The sequence below is a fragment of the Macaca mulatta genome, chromosome 11 (assembly GCF_049350105.2).
Source record: "Macaca mulatta isolate MMU2019108-1 chromosome 11, T2T-MMU8v2.0, whole genome shotgun sequence".
Classification (NCBI taxonomy): Eukaryota; Metazoa; Chordata; class Mammalia; order Primates; family Cercopithecidae; genus Macaca; species Macaca mulatta.
In genome coordinates, this window is record NC_133416.1 from 14,028,518 (window position 1) to 14,045,796 (window position 17,279).

Consider the following 17,279-nt stretch of genomic DNA (forward strand, 5'->3'; position numbering starts at 1 on the left):
CACCTCCAGTGTCTTGCCAAGAAACTCCAACTCCCACGAGAATGGGAAGAAGGCCAAAGAAGGCCAAAACTTTCTCCAAACAGAAGCTCAGTAACAAAACTGTGGGAGAGAGAGAAGTAAGGCAATTGCCCTAGGCATACTGGGCAGGTGAGTCAGCACCCGGCGAGAGAGGAGCCTGTAGTTCTGGAGAAGTTAGGGCTGGTGCCATCATGGAATTAGGTGGAGAGGAAGAGAGAATGTGTACTCATCAAGAAAAATGGATAGTCTAGCATGCAGACATGGAAATGCCCTCTCCACCTTCCTTTCTTTCGTAAGAAATTCTGGGTTCTAGGCCAGGTGCAGTGGCTCACACCTGTAATCTCAGCACTCTGTGAGGCCGAGGCATGTGGAACACTTGAGGTCAGGAGTTCAAGACCAGCCTGGGCAACATGGCAAGACCCCCGTCTCTACAAAAAATTTAAAAATTAGCCAGTCGAGGTAGTGCACACCTGTAGCCCCAGCTTCTAGGAAGACTGAGGCAGGAAGATCAGTTGAACCCAGGAGTTTTAGGCTGCAGTGAGCTATGACCGTGCTATTGCACTCCAGCCTGGGCAGCAGTGATACCGTCTCTAAAAAAAAATAAAATAAGATAAAATAAAGAAATTCTGTCCACACCTGTAGTTAAACTCATTGAGAAGGAAAATACCCAGCGTTGCGCCAAAGTCTAAGAAATCACCACTGAGGAACTTATCCCTGTTACCAAAAACCACACAGACCCCTAAAAACTACGGCTATAAGATTTTTAAAAAGAAAAGAAAAAGAAAATGCCCAGCAGGTGGCAGTACCAGACAACCGAAGTAAAACAAGGCTGCACGGCAACACTGAAGTTCATCTTGTAGACTTTGCGCCCTAACTTTCCTTGGTGGGATTTAATTTAGCTATCAGTGAATATCTCATAAGAAGGAATTTGTATCCCAGCACCTACTACAGTGCCTGGCACATGCTGGGTATATGTGTTGACTGAATGCAGGCAGGTAGGCAGGAAGGAAGGAAGGAAGGAATTTTGACAACTCACCTAAACCAGAAAAATGTCATCATTTGAAATGACCACATTCTCTTCTTATCCCATCATTACTATTGTCATTTTACTTAGCTTTAGTAATATTAATAAAGCATCCTAGTAGATTAATTTTCTCTACTAACCCTTTTGACAACCTACATCCTTATTCTCTACTGAATTAAATTTTTCTCATCGCTTTTGGAGACTTTCATTAAATCTCAGGGTTTAAAAAAAACTTGAGATTAGAAACACCACAGCTAAAATTCCAGGTTTAAAAGAAATTATTTGTGTTTGAATATTGGTGTTTATAAGGAAGGCATTTATGAGTAGACTATTGTTCTTTGATTAGTTGTATTTTTTTTAACCAATCACTTATTTGCAGACTGTGCTTAAGTTTTACTATTATTTTAAAAAAAAACAAACTTTTTATTTCATTGACCATCTCTGAAATATGCTATTGTGCAGTGGCTTGTGCCTTTAGAATCCTACTTAATAATAATTTAAGGTAGTAAAAGTTAAAAGAAAGACTAAATAAATGAATAGCTGATAAGAAATCACTCTGCCCAGGCACTGTGCTATACTGGGTCAGAGTGATGACCTTCTATCACCTTTGAGATAGAGGAAGAAAATCCTCACCCTTTGCTTCATCAGATACAGAAAATGGCTACATTGGACACCCAAATAAGAACTTCCAAATCTACCTATTAGAAGAAAGGGTAGCCAAACTTTCCCTAAAAGGCAGATGGCTCATGCCTGCAATCCCAGCACTTTGGGAGGTTGAGGCAGAAGAATAGCTGGAGGCCAGAATTCATGACCAGCCTGGGCAACACAGCAAAACCCCCCTCTCTAAAAGAAATTGTTTTTTAATTAGCCAGGCATGGTGATGAGCGCCTGTTGTCTTAGCTAGCTACTCGGGAGGCTGCAGTGAGAGGCTTGTGTGAGCACAGAAGTTCAAGGTTGTAGTGAGCTATGATTGCATCACTGCACTCCAGCCTAGGCAGCAGCCAGATCCTGTCTCAAAAAAAAAAAAAAAAATGCTAATGGTAAAACTTTTGCTAATAAGAATAATGGCAGTTGATGACACTCAGTTGGAGCATGCAGTTGAGTTTTTTGAGGGCAGGTATGTTGTTTTATATACTTTCATATATCCCTAGCATCTCACCTTGTGTCTTGTATATTTTAAAACCTCTAGAGACTATCAAGACATATCTCACTGAACAGTGGTACTTGAATCAGAGCCACGTTCTCAGCAGAAGAAAAGAATAGGAAGGCAGATCATGGGAGTCAGCATTCAGCAGACTTATAAGAATGGGCCCAGAGCCAAAATAATTAGCATCATCTGGAATTGGTGACACCCTAGATTATCTCTTTCATCTTAGGAACTCCTATCCTCACCCTGTTCAACTTTGTTACATGTAGCCATCTTGCTACTGCTTTTACACCTTTACTGTGTATTAAATGCAATTTTCCTGAACTTGAAGAGCCTCTTTGAGGTCTTCTTATCAATAAGGGGAATGTTCTGAGTTATTACGTGTCTCCCTAATTCTGGAGGAATAGTGTATCTGAAAACAATCATCTTACTTGTTGATGTTCCCTGCATCAAGCGTAATTCCTATTCTCTTTGCATTCTGCATGCTCTCCCCAGGCAAGTGCATCCCCACCCATAATTTCTAAGCCGGGAACTGCAGATCTTTACTTGTGATTGCCATTGTTTCTTGAATTTCAAATCCATACATATAGCTAATTTCCCATAAGACAACTCTACCTGGGCATACCATATATTAATAGCTACCTTAAATATATCATATCAAAGATCAAATCCAGAGGCTCTTATTTAAGATGGCAGATTAAGCACATTTGTTTATCTTTTTCCCAAAAAACACATTAAAATCATAGTAGAAAAAAATAAAAAGAATGTCACGCACAGTGGCGTGCACCTGTAGTCCTAGCTACTCCAAAGGCCAAGGCAGGAGGATTGCTTGAGACCAGGAGTTCAAGTTCAGCCTGAGCAACATAGACCTCACAAAAAAAAAAAAAAAAAAAAGGAAAGGGAAAGGAAAAGAAAAGATATGAACACTCTCCCCGCCCAACCCAACCAAACAAAGAGAACGGAAGAGAAGCTAATGGAGGAATAGAGGTTACAGCAAAGTTCTAGACGTCAGGAGTTGGATGAAGAGGGATGACTGCTGATCAGAGCTGATGAGGAAGCTGCAGCCTGGTAGCCCTGAGGAATGAGACTACAGCCAGAAAGGGAGCCAATCTGTCTAGAATTAACTCAGAAATTGTCTCAACTTGGAGACTACAGTTCTACAGAAGGCAAGAGTAAGAAACAGACAACCAGCAAAAGCACATTAGCATCTTCAGAGAAATTAAGAATGACATTGCATCCATAAAACAAGAGCAAGATAAAAGACATGAATGCCAAAACGTCATGCTTCTCCACAACCTGTGTCTGTTCCTGCGCCTCCTGTCTCAGTGAATGAATGCTTCCCTCATGCACCCAGTTTCCCAAGCCAGAGAGCTGAAAGTGATCCCTTTATTCTTCCCTTCTCTTTGTGCCTCATCAATAAACTAAAGGTTGATTCTATCTCCTAAATATCCTTTATATTTTCCCCTCACCTCTCTTCCCCACAGCCACTGCCTTTAATAGATCTTTCTTATGTCTTTCCTAAATTCCAGCTATCACTTTTATCCCTGTTCTATCTCTAGTTTGAAGCCTTCCCAGACCTTTCTCCAGGATCAGTAATTCCTAGTTTCAGTCAACCCAGCATCTGGCATACTGTCCTTCAACTAGTGAGTGTCTGATTGTCATTTAGATTGAGTAATACCTGACCATCTGTCCAGCCCCTAATTTTTGCTGCTCCATACTTTCTTCTTTAAATCCCAGAAATACGGACTTACTTTTAGTTCTTTCTCAAAACATGTCTCCTTTTTAAAACATGTGCTGTTCTCCCAGCCCGAAACCCCCATTCTCGTTGTTGGCATAGAAACTCCTTCAAGGCTCAGCTCAAATGTTACTTCCCCTGAGGAAGTTCCCTAATTTCCCCTGGACTGACGTAGGTATTTATACTTTATATGCCCTGGACACATCTCATGTGCCTTCTCTACAGCACTTTTGTGTTGAATTGTAAGTTCCTGTTTCCCCAGACCAAGCTGTAGCCTCTTCGAGGGCAGGAACCAATCCTCTGAGCTTGGCATCCCTTGCACATATGCGGCAAAAAGGAATGGTCATAATCACAGAATTCTATTTTTTAAGATAGAAGGAAGCTCAAGAAATTATCTGTATAGTTCCTGTCCTTGAGCCAATGAAATATTATCATTCTTATTTATTAATTGAGGCAACTGAAACATGCAGAGGAAGCAACTTATTTAAGGTTGCAAAGTGCAATGCACAGGCTTACGCGTGCAATGGGGACAGAGGCAGGAAGGGAAAAGGAGGTGATCAGAACTAACATCTCAATTTCCTTCTTACACAGTGCTCCTTCCACCTCGTGATGACACCTCTTACCAATCAATTGCCATTTACTGAAGAAATCCACCTTGAAAAAAGAAAAGTAAAGATAAGCAACAAAAATATATACATTGCCCAAACTGACAAGGAAATTACTTCCTTTAAAATAATGACAGGTCAGACACCGTGGCTTATGCCTGTAATCCTAGCACTTTGGGAGGCCGAGGTAGGCAGATCAGTTGAGGTCAGCAGTTTGAGACCAGCTTGACCAACATGGTGAAACCTCGTCTCTCTATCAAAAGTACAAAAATTAGGCCGGGCGCAGTGGCTCAGGCCTGTAATCCCAGCACTTTGGGAGGCCGAGACGGGTGGATCACGCGGTCAGGAGATCCAGAGCATCCTGGCTAACACGGTAAAACCCCGTCTCTACTAAAAACACAAAAAATTAGCTGGGTGTGGTGGCGGGCGCCTGTAGTCCCAACTACTCGGGAGGCTGAGGCAGGAGAATGACGTGAACCCGGGAGGTGGAGCGTCCTTGGACCTGGGAGGAGAAGGTTGCAGTGAGCTGAGATCTCACCACTGCACTCCAGCCTGGGCGACAGAGGGAGACTCCAAAAAAAAAAAAAGAAAAAAAAAAAATTAGCCAGGTGTGGTGGTGCACACCTATAATCCCAGCCTGAGCTCAGAAGTTGGAGACCACCCTGAGCAAGATGGTGAAACCCTGTCTCTACTAAAATACAAACACTTAGCTAGGTGTGCTGGTGGGTACCTGCAGTCCCAGCTGTGAGGCTGAGGCATGAGAATCACTCCAGTCTGGGTGACAGTGCAACACTCTGTCTCCAAAATAATTAATTAAAATAAAATAATGACAGTCGTTATCTGATATTTTTAACCTTAGTGTTGTTTCAAACCAGGAGGGTAATCATCCTCTGAGACTATAGAACCATTCATTCATTTGGAACTATGTCCCATACATAATTTCCTATTAAAACAAACTAACCACCAAATGCTCCCATAGGCTGCCACAGTCAGTTCTTCCCTGTGTTCATTCTCTCTCGCTCTCTCTTCCTCTCTCTCTCCCTCCTTATTTTCAGAGGGAGATGGGGTTTCACTATGTTGCCCAGGCTAGTCTCCAACTCTCAACTTCCCGAGTAGCTTGAACTACAGGTGCATGCACCTGGCTTCCTTGTATTGGCTTATTGCAACTTCTGATGCATACACCAATGGTGGCAAGTGAGCCAAATATTATCAGCATTCTGGTTGGCCAAAGCCATTTTCTTCCCTGCCTCAGCACAGTCTCCAGGATCTCCTCCACCATTGCCTCGCCTATTCTTGACAGTTTGCAAGATCTGTGTCTTCTGTTTCTTTTTTATTTCACTAGGTGCCTTATCTATAATTATAATAGATACTCAATAGATAACTTGTTAACTTGATAAAGAAAACAAGAAAAGAACTGCAGAACACTCGGTGACTTTTTACACTTTCTTACCCACTTCTCTCTTGGATATTGTTATTTGATAGCTCCTTCTCAATCTACTTATAGCCTGAATCTATATCAGAATTTATGCAGATGAGTTGCATTGAGAACACCCATTTTTAGACTACCTAATCCTGGTTTTTCAACCAGGTAGAGTCATTCATCCAGCCCCAGTTTTGCTAGGTTAGCACAGTTAATAAGAACAGAAGCAAAAATGATTAATTGGATTGTGAATCCTAACCCTGGTTGACCAAAGGCAATAGACAGATGTGACTTCGTCCTTTTCAGAACCACCATGCGAATGATATAAATTTCCTTGATTCTGCCCTCTACTCTTTTCTATTTGAATATTTTCTCTCTGGGCAGTTTTATCCATTTAGCAGCATCATAAGTAATATGCTAATGACTCCCAAATCTACAGTTCTAAAACCAACCTCTCCTAAGAGCTGAAGACCCCGATTTCTTAGGGCCTCCTACACAACCCCACATGGATAGTCTGATGCCACCTTAAAAATAAGATGTCTAAAATAAATTTTAGCATTTTACTCGAATCTATTTCTCTCACTGTTAAAGATACCACTATCTTTCCAAACATAACGGCCTGGAACTCCAATCATAATTTCAGCTCCTCTGTACTGTCCCCCGCCATTGGGATAGTTCAGGTGGCTCCTCAACTCACAAGAAGTTCCCGTGTAGCCGTGACTATAATGCCTTCCTTTACTCATAAATCATGATTTTTATGAGGTTTGCCAAAAACAGTACCTCATTGTCAGGTCCTTTGACTAGTGCAATCAGTGGATATTTGGCCCCAGCCCATCAATGCCTCTCTGGAAACCTTCAGACTGGCCCAGGAGAAGATCCCATTCTTCTTGAGTTCCTCAGCTAGAAGAACACACCTCCTAAACCAACTATGGCCATGACCCTCAAGCTCGGAGAGAGTCTCTACCGCAGAGAAGAAGAAAGCCACATTCAGAAAGGGGATATGAAGGAAGAATGACACCTGAGGCCCTGATTCATTGTCCCTACCTGACTGTATCTCTGTCTTTCCCAAAGTTAGGTTCAGCATCTGACTTTGCAAATACATTTTCTTTTTTTTCTTTATAACGAACCACGTTGGGTTTTCATCATTTACAATGTCCAAACTTAAAACTTTTCTTTTTTCACCCATGCTTCCCCTTCCCCTGACCAGATAGGAAAAGATTTAATCAGTTGCCCAATTCTGTGGCTTCTTCCTCATAGACATCCTCCATATGTATCCCATCCACTTCACCTAGCCCAGGCTCTGGGTTACAGTAATGGCTTCCTTACCATATTCCCAGACTCTAATCTTGCATTCTCTAAACATCCTCCAATTGCTGTCAGAAAGCTTCTAAAAAGGGTGTAGTGGCATGCAACTAGAGACCCAGCATCTCAGGAGGCTGATGTGGGAGGATCTCTTGAACCAGGGAGGATTGCTTCAACCCAGGGGGCAGAGGTTGCAGTAAGCCAAGATGGTGCCACAGCACTCCAGCCTGAGCAACAGAGCAAGACTCTGTCTCCAAAAAAAAAAGCTTCTAAAAGACTGAATGTGGCTGGGCACAGTGGCTCACACCTGTAATCCCAGCATTTTGGGAGGCCAAGGTGGGGGGATCACTTGAGGTCAGGAGTTCAAAACCAGCCTGGCCAACATGGTGAAATCCCGTCTCTACTAAAAATACAAAAATTAGTTGGGCCCGGTGGCAGGTGCCCGTAATCCCAGCTACATGGGACCCGGGAGGCTGAGGCAGGGGATTCGCTTGAACCTGGGAGGAGGAGGTTGCAGTGAGTTGAAATCACGCCACTGCACTCCAGCCTGGGTGACAGAGTGAGACTCCGTCTCAAAAAAAAAAAAACTGAATGTGTCAGCCTTCTCTTCAGTAGTCTTCAATGGCTCCCTGGAACCCACAGAATAAAAATTAAACTCAAATGGCCTCAAACATCCTATGATTTTGGCACTTGCTTTTTTTTTCCACTTTGTTTCTCAGTATATCCTTCAGGCAAACATGACCACTCACTTATCACTAAATATTTCCTGAACTTCCCTGTCTCTATGCTTGCAATTTTCTCTCCATGTACCAGAAATACAAATCCTACCCATTCTTAAAATGCCACTTCTTTTTTTTTAAATGTTTGTTTGTTGTTTTTGAGACAGAGTCTCATTCTGTCACCCAGGCTCGAGTGCAGTGGCGCGATCTCAGCTCACTGCAACCTTCTCCTCCCAGGTCCAAGGAATCTTCCCGCCTCAGCCTCCTGAGTAGCTGGGGTCACAGGCATGCACCACCACACTCAGCTAATTTTTGTATTTTTAGTAGAGACAGGGTTTCGCCATGTTGCCCAGGTTGGTCTGAAACTCCTGGCCTCAAGTGATTAACCTGCCTTAGCCTCCCAAAGTGCTGGGATTACAGGCGTGAGCCACCATGCCTGGCCATGTGCCACCTTCTTTATGAAACCTAAAATCTCTTAAACATCAGCAAGCTACATTTTCTTTGCTTCTAGAGCACTTGATACCTCCACTTTGCTTTATGCTACAGTTATTTTAATATGTCTTATTTTCCGTTTAGGCTATAAAATTTCTTGAGGACAGAAACTCTTCCATGTTAACCATTAGTACCAAACATTGTCTAGTAAGTTTTCACCAAACATCTGTTAAATTGATTTGACATGTATATTTGGAAAGAGGGTTTGTTTCTCCTCTTATTCCTTCAACTTTAATTCAGTGTTGGAATTAAGGCTTCCAATGGAATCTGTGAGACATTTATTATGAAAATCTAGGTAATTGCATCATTTTCTATCCTACCATTCTCATGGATTTCCTCTGTAAGAGGAGTCCCAGTTCAAAATAAATTCTGGGAGAAAGCTGAATGCCTGATTATGTCCCATTAAGAAAAAACATCTTCCAGCCTCTCTCTCTTTCTTCTTTCCTTCTTCCTTCCTTCTTTCTTGTCTTTTTTTTTCCTTTTTTCTTTCTTTCTTCTAAGAGATAATCAAAATGCAAGCTATGGCTTAGGTATAATTGTAGGTATCAAACCAAAGTCAACTTTTATTTGTGACTCTTTTGCCATTTTGCCAAGTTAGCAGTTCATCTGATCTATGAAGACTGCACCTGAACCAGTTTGAGTCATGTTATTTGTATGACATAAAAATGGGGCATCTGATAACATCTGCTCCCTTTCTCTGATCCAAGTCACAAATAGAGTTCCTCTCCCTTCCCTTAGTCACCAGCTTTTGAAGATTTACAATCTGTGATAGCAAAAAGAAATGGATTTTGAACTCTAAGCAGTCCAGTTAAAGTAAGGAAGCCAAAAGAGAAGGAAACACAGAGAGAACCCTTAATAATAATGACTTTTCTGCATGCAGGAATGAGCTATGGAAGATGGGAGAGAAGAATGAGGATGGATGACTAAGAGCAATGAAAGCTTACAAAGAAACCCAGGAAAGAGAAATATTTGCTTATGAATAAACAGGAAGGGAAGAAATAGCTTTGTGCCTTTCTTGTAGTAGATACCAATAGCTATTTATTTAAGAATTTGTACAGTCCTTAAAAGATAGGACTTGCATTCTTAGAATTGGGAATCAATAAGAAAAACTATTCCTTTGAGAGAACCACGGTAATTTTAAGGCTAAGGGATGACTTATATAAATGGTTTGACCAGAACTCAGTTAAGCCCCTATCCACATACAATTCTATATAAACTGAGTTTTAGAGAGTCTTTGGTTCCAGGCATTTATAGCCTGAAACTGTATCAAAATTTTTGCAGATAAGTTGCATTGAAAACAGTTGCTTTTAGATAACTTTATCCTGGTTTTTCCACCAAGTAGAGCCATTCAGCCAGCCTAATTTTGCTAGATTCACACAGTTACTAGGATCTGAAACAAACCTGATCAACTGGATTCTGAGTCCTCAGCCTTGTTGGCCAAGGGCACTAGACAGATGTTACTGATACAAAGTCAAATAATATAGAGGAAACTGATCTGATACGGAACCAGAGAGTTGGGATACGGGAGTGAAAATTGCGTCAGATTTCTGCTCAGAACAACATGAGTTTGAATCTTGGCTCCCTCGTGTAGACTTTGAGCATATCATTCAGTTTCTCTGGTTCAGTTTCCTGTGGCTGTGAATGAAAAACTCCATTTCTCTCAGATTCAGCTTCCTGTGAAAAATTGGAATATAAAGTTGTGAGGATTAAATAAGACAATGTACATGAAGGTACTTTAGAGTCTGCAAAGTGTTATGTAAATGTAAGGTATTATGAATTTTTGGTTATGGACTTGTTCACAAAGTGACGTGTTAACATTATGCTTAAGCAAATTGTTTCCATTATTAGATTTGAGAGCAGGAGAATTATGTACAATATATATAGAGAGAGGATGAACCATCCACTAATTCAATACTAATTCAAATGTTTATTGGAAGCATAGCATACTATGTGCCAGGAATGTTTTCAGTGTTGGAGATACTGCAGATAAAACAAAAAGATTATAATACCTGTCCTCAGGGACAGTATATAGATAAACAATTAACTAGTAAAAACAAAGAGCGCTGACTGGGCACAGTGGTTCATGCCTGTAATCCCAACACTTTGGGAGGCTGAAGCAGATCACCTGAAGTCGGGAGTTTAAGACCAGCCTGACCATGGAGAAACCCCGTCTCTACTAATAATACAAAAATTAGCTGGGCATGGTGGCGCATGCCTGTAATCCCAGCTACTCAGGAGGCTGAGGCACAAGAATTGCTTGAACCCAGGAGGTGGAGGTTGCAGTGAGCTGAGGTTGCACCACTGCACTCGAGCCTGGGGGACAGAGTGAAATTCCTTCTAGAAATAAAAAAGAAAGAAAGAAAAGAAAAAGAATATATCATCCTCACGGCAGGAAGAGTAAAGTTTATTTTTAGTTGACCTTCCATTTGGCTTACTCTCCATCCAATCTATTAAATTCTGTGGGTTCCACCTCCAAAGTATTTCGTGGATCTCACCTCCAAAGTATTTCTTGGATCTATCCACTTCTCTTGGTTTCCACTGCTAATACTCTGTTCTAAGTTACTAAGATCTCTTTTCTTTACTATTGCAACTGCTTCGTAAATGTCCCTCCACTTCCGCTCTTTTCTTCTTCTCATTTATTTCCCATATAGATATAAGAAAGAACATATTAAAATGTCTATCAAACATTTTCAGATACCTGGGATATTCTTTTTAAAGTTCAATGACTCTCCAGTTCACTTAGAATAAATTATAATGGTAACAGCACACTTGTGGCACATACTGTGTGTCAGGCACTATACTAAGAGCATTATACAGATTAATGTATATAATATTTAATTCTATGAGGCAAGTGCTGTTATCATAATTTATATCTATCAGATGAGGAAACTGAGGCACTGGGAGGTGATTCATTCAGGAGGTCTACCTTAACCTGGATTTCCCAGAACACAGAGCTCCACTAAATACATATGTGCCGCTCCCCTCTTGGAGATGACAACCTCAGAAAAGCAGGAGTGAGTCAAGCCAAGAAGGACCATGGTTTTCAAGAAAAGTCCACGGAATGGCATCAAGCACAACTGATTGCTTGGTCTTGCATCCCCGTTGCTCTCCTGGACACTCCATCTGGGTAGAGGAGGAGAAGAACTTATTCACTGGCATCTCTCACTCTTTGATCAGAGGTTTACCCCATGGGGCATTAGCTCCCTTGCACTTGTGCCCACAAGCAGATCTTTGCACCAACAGGAATGCAAAAGATGACTAGGCAAAAGATGACAAGTGTGACAGGGCACAAGGCAAGGGATTACCAGGTTGGTCCACATGAAGCCCATCGGAACCCAGGCAGAGCTGCCTGTCACACTGACCACTGGAGCACAGCAAGTAGCTAAAGGCACTCAGGACTCATGAGGCCGGAGAACCTGAAGTAGTGCACAGCAAGAGGCTGACACATACAGGCAGTGAGGAATCGAGCTGGGGTACAAACTCTGGCAGCCTGGCCTCAAAGCCCATACATTTAAAATTTCACTGATATACTGCCTTGCAGAATAAGACCCAAACCCTTTACCATGCCCTACAATGTCCGCATGATCAGGCCCCTACCATCTGTCCAACTCCATCTTGCACCTTCTTTTTCTCTCTCACAAAGCTTCAGGAACTTGTTCTTTCGGTTCCTAAACTCCACTCCATCCTTTCCTTAATGCCAAGTACTACAGGACCTTAATGCATGAGTCCCTCTGTGTGGATGCTTTTTCTTCCTCTTGCATGGCAAACACTTTCTTATCTTTTAGTCACAGTGTAAGTGTTGCCTTCTCAGAGGACTTCCCCCTTGTAATTCTTCTCTTCCATTCCATGTGTGTTTCTTTCCCAATACTGATCACAGCTTGAAGTAATTTTATTAATTTCTTTGATAACATCTTTTTTGTTTCTGTCTTCATGAGAATGTAAGCCTATGGAGGCAAAGACAATGTCTATCTTCCTCACCATTATAGCCTTAGCATGGAGCTCAGTGCCTGACCAAAGGAGATGCTCAATTAATAGCTGTAGGATGAATGAATAAAGTGCTCTTACATGAAAAATAGATTTTTTTTGAGACGGAGTCTGGCTGTGTCACCCAGGCTGGAGTGCCATGGTGCATTCTCGGCTCACTGCAACCTCCATCTTCCAAGTTCAGGCAATTCTCCCGCCTCAGCCTCCCGAGTAGCTGGAACTACAGGCACTCGCCATCACGCCCAGCTAAGTTTTGTATTTTTAGTAGAGACGGGGTTTCACCGTGTTGGCCAGGCTGGTCTTGAACTCCTGACCTCAGTTGATCCACCCACCTCAGCCTCCCAAAGTGCTGGGATTACAGGCGTGGGCCACCGTGCAAATTTTAAAGTGGTATTGTCCACATCAGTGTTTGAGGTAAAAACACTGTGGAGTTACCGAATAGTCAAATGAATGGTGCTAACAGGTGAAGGAAGGTAACAGACTGGAAGGAAATTAGATGAATGGCCTGGCTCTCTCAAGTTTTCTTCTAGCTCTATGAGTCCTTGAACTATGGAGGATATCTTTAAGGAAGTGCAAAGGAAACAGGAAGGAAGCAAAAGTAGGAATTCCTTAGGAAGTTCAGAAGAGGAAAGCTGGAGAATCTGGCCCATTGTATGACAAACAGGAAGTTATTTAAAGCAGGGTTTTGGAACTGTGAACCTTTAAATGGCTTACAAAAATCCAAGAGCACTCATAAAATTGTATACAATACATGTCTCCATATCTGCATGTGCAATTTTCTAGGCAACAGTTTCTATCATATTTGAAAAGGAACTCATAACTTTTACATAGTTAGGAAACACTAAGTGATTGCAGAAACAGATGAGTCTACAGATAATCTAGACTTACTTCCTCAGTTTTCAAATGAAGACATCAAGGCCCAAAGATGTTATGGAACCTGCTAAAATGCAAACACAATAAATTAGGTGATAAAAGGACCCAAGACTCAGGTCTCTCAATTCCCCTTCTAGTGTTTTTTTGCTGTGCCACAATGCCTTACTGAAATTGAGTTATAAAATACTATATGAAGAAAAAAGAAATGTTTAGTATCTTGGAAAATAGAAGAGAAAATCTAAATTGATAACAAAGGTAAATGCAATAGAATCTCAAGACTAAAGTAGCCTCAAAAGGTCCCCTGAACAGTTCCCTCACTTCAGGCAAAAACCCAGTAAACATCCTGGAATGATTATTTTTCAAGATGGTTAAGGAATATGAAATAAAGAGTCAAAATAATTATTCAGCACTTAAGTTAGAAACAAAATACTCGATTATCTTTATTCATAAACATAAGCATGAATATAGTTGTCTCTTGGTATCCATGGGGGATTGGTTCCAGGGCCCCCACTGATACCAAAATCCACAGGTGCTCAAATCCCTTAAGTAAAATGGCATAGTACTTGCATACAAGCTCCGACATCCTCTCATTTACTTTAATCATCTCTAGATTCTTTATAATGCCTAATACAAAGTCTACACATCACTTCATTTGCATGCATTCAATGTAGTACTTGGCATACAGCAAATTCAAGTTTGCTTTTTGAAACTTTGTGGAATATATGTTTCCAAATATTTTCAACTTCTTGGTTGGTTGAATCCACAGAAGCAGAACCCACCCATATGGACGACCGACTGTATATATCAAAGTTGCCCACAAGAAATAATTTAAAATAAAGGCATAAACTGACAACCTATAAAAATCCAATGCTCATTTGTGATGCAAAACCAAAACAGAAACATGGTATATTTTTTTAATCACTGCTAAGATAACAAAGTATGGTGAACATTTGACTATCTCTCCCAATGTGAATTTAAGGACAAATTAAGTAAATTAATTGCACAATCTATAGTCCTTAACTTAGGCAATTAGTCAACTTTTGTTCAGAGAACATCAGACTGTTAGGATACCTGAGTTAAATTTCTTGCAACCACCACTAATTTCTGGGCTCGGACAAGTCACTTTCTCTAGTTCTCAGTTTCCTCCGTCTTCACAGTGGAAAAAGGTTAATCCTGGACAATGGTTTTCAAACTTGTTTTGTCTTTTTCTGGTTTTTTAAAATTTAATTTGTTGTTGTTACCACCCACACAATAAGACATATATTTTCTATTATCTACATCCATAAACATATATGCCCATAACTGAAACAAAAGTTTAACAAGACAATATGGATGCTCAGTATATTCAGTGCACTCTGATATTTTCTTTTTTTTTCTTTTTTCTTTTCTTTTTTTTTTTTTTTTTTTTTGAGACGGAGTCTTGCTCTGTTGCCCAGGCTAGAGTGCAGTGGCCAGATCTCAGCTCACTGCAAGCTCCGCCTCCCGGGTTTACGCCATTCTCCTGCCTCAGCCTCCCGAGTAGCTGGGACTACAGGCGGCCTCCACCGCGCCCAGCTAGTTTTTTGTATTTTTTAGTAGAGACGGGGTTTCACCATGTTAGCCAGGATGGTCTCGATCTCCTGACCTCGTGATCCGCCCGTCTCGGCCTCCCAAAGTGCAGGGATTACAGGCTTGAGCCACCGCGCCCGGCCATGATATTTTCTATTCTATTAGATTATGTCCTGTTTTTTAAAAAATATAGGTTATAATCCATTACATTGATTTAATGACCTATGCATGGATCACAATCTACAGGTTAAAAAACATGAAGATTACTTGTAGCTTTCATATTCTACCAATAAACTCTCTGCAAGAACCACAAGTCAATAGTACAATCAATTTACTTGAATTTCTATTTTCTCCCTTCCTATGCCAGAGGTGATAATGGGCAGTGATAAAGAATTACAAGTAGAGAAAGGGAAAATAAGTGCTTTGAGCATCCATGAAAGGAAATTCTGCCAGTAAGTAATTTAACATTAACCAGAGAGAAAGACAGGACATCCACAACTGGAAAGACAGGACATCCACAGTTGGAAAGTTTTCACTGACTTTCTTTTTAACCTGCCTATGAACTGTTCAAGTTTTAAGAGTTTCCCAAGAAAATGTTTGAGAGAAGGTGGGGATAGAAAGAAGTAGAGAAGGAGAGGGAAGGAGGAGAAAAGGAAAGAAGGAAAAAGAGGTGAATATTCAAGTGTTGGTGGGTAGTGCTGACCCCCTACACTAGCGCAAGCCTCAGTCCAGGCAGAAACCCCCTCTACACATGTAAGACAAGACCTTCTGGGCCGTGTCAACACCCTGCACTGCCAGAACACTTCCTATAAATCAAAACCTGACCGTTACATGTCTACTAAAGATTCTTCAGTGCCTTCTCAGCCTCTACAGGGTGAAGTGCAAACTCTTCAGCGTGGCACACCAACCATTCATGAGCTGGTTGCATTTTTCCCTTCTCCCCAAAAACATCCATAACCACAATGGTACACACACTGTCACTAGTTGCATAGAGTCCTTAAAGCTCTCCGAACACCCCTTCCCTTGCTGCTTTGATTTTGTTTCCACTGTTCTGTCAACAATTTAATAGAAGCATATTCTTTACTTCCTAGCTGTCCGCTTGTATTTCCTGTAAAGACATCACATCTAAAATGACTTCAATTCCCAGAGACTCTGGAATCATGTTTTGTTTTTTCTCCTTATTTTGGGGCTTCACTGGGCTCCCCTCTGTTCGTTTACTTTTCTTTTTTTTTTTTTCAGACGGAGTCTCGCCCTGTCTCCCAGGCTAGAGTGCAGTGGTGCGATCTCAGCTCACTGCAATCTCCGCCTCACTGCAACTTCTTCCTCCCAGGTTCAAGAATACCCTCCGCTCTGCCTCCCTCTTCCAGTCCTTCAAGTCTCAGCATGTGCATCCCTTTTCTGTCATTCCCACCTGGCCCGTGCTCCTCCAATGCTGTGCTCACCCCAGTCACAGATGTTGATGCAGGGTATTGCAACACATCGTATCTGCTCATCTTCCCCACTTGAGCCTGAGTTCCTTGAGCATAGGGATGGTGTCCATCCCGTTCATGGTGAACCATGTCCAACACACAGTAGGAATCCCGTGGAATCCCAGTTAGCTGAGTATCAAAGGAGTCTCCTATGTTCTACCTGTCGTAGCTCCTGTCCTAGCTTCCTATGACTGGAAGCTCTGAACCTCAGCTATGATGGTTGGCAGTCAAGTGTGATCAGATTGAGTAGATAATCTCTAGTCTTCTGACAAAACTTTTGCAGAAACTTCACATAAAAAGTGAAGTATGATTCTTTTTTTTTTTTTTTTTTTTGAGACGGAGTCTCGCTCTGTCGCCCAGGCTGGAGTGCAGTGGCCGGATCTCAGCTCACTGCAAGCTCCACCTCCCGGGTTTACGCCATTCTCCTGTCTCAGCCTCCCGAGTAGCTGGGACTACAGGCGCCCGCCACCTCGCCCGGCTAGTTTTTTGTATTTTTTAGTAGAGATGGGGTTTCACCGTGTTAGCCAGGATGGTCTCGATCTCCTGACCTCGTGATCCGCCCGTCTCGGCCTCCCAAAGTGCTGGGATTACAGGCTTGAGCCACCGCGCCCGGCCTGATTCTTTACCCATTAAAAAAAAAATGATAATGATGAAGCAGAATGGGAACATTGGCAGCCAGTCAAGAGAATGTTCTCCTCCTAAATGGCCCTTCCGAAACAACTGGAAATTAAAGGTGGAAAAACAAACTCAGAAAACAGAAAACCACAGTGGAAGGTGAACAGATTTTAAGAAATTTCATATTTGGACTATATCCCTTTCATTAGTGGAAAACAGAGGTAAATGTGGCTAATTGTAAAAATCATGCGTGTGAAGGAAGGCAAAGCACCTCTAAAACTCAAAGATACATTCCTACCTTCGTTAGTAAAAGAGTAGAATTTCACTC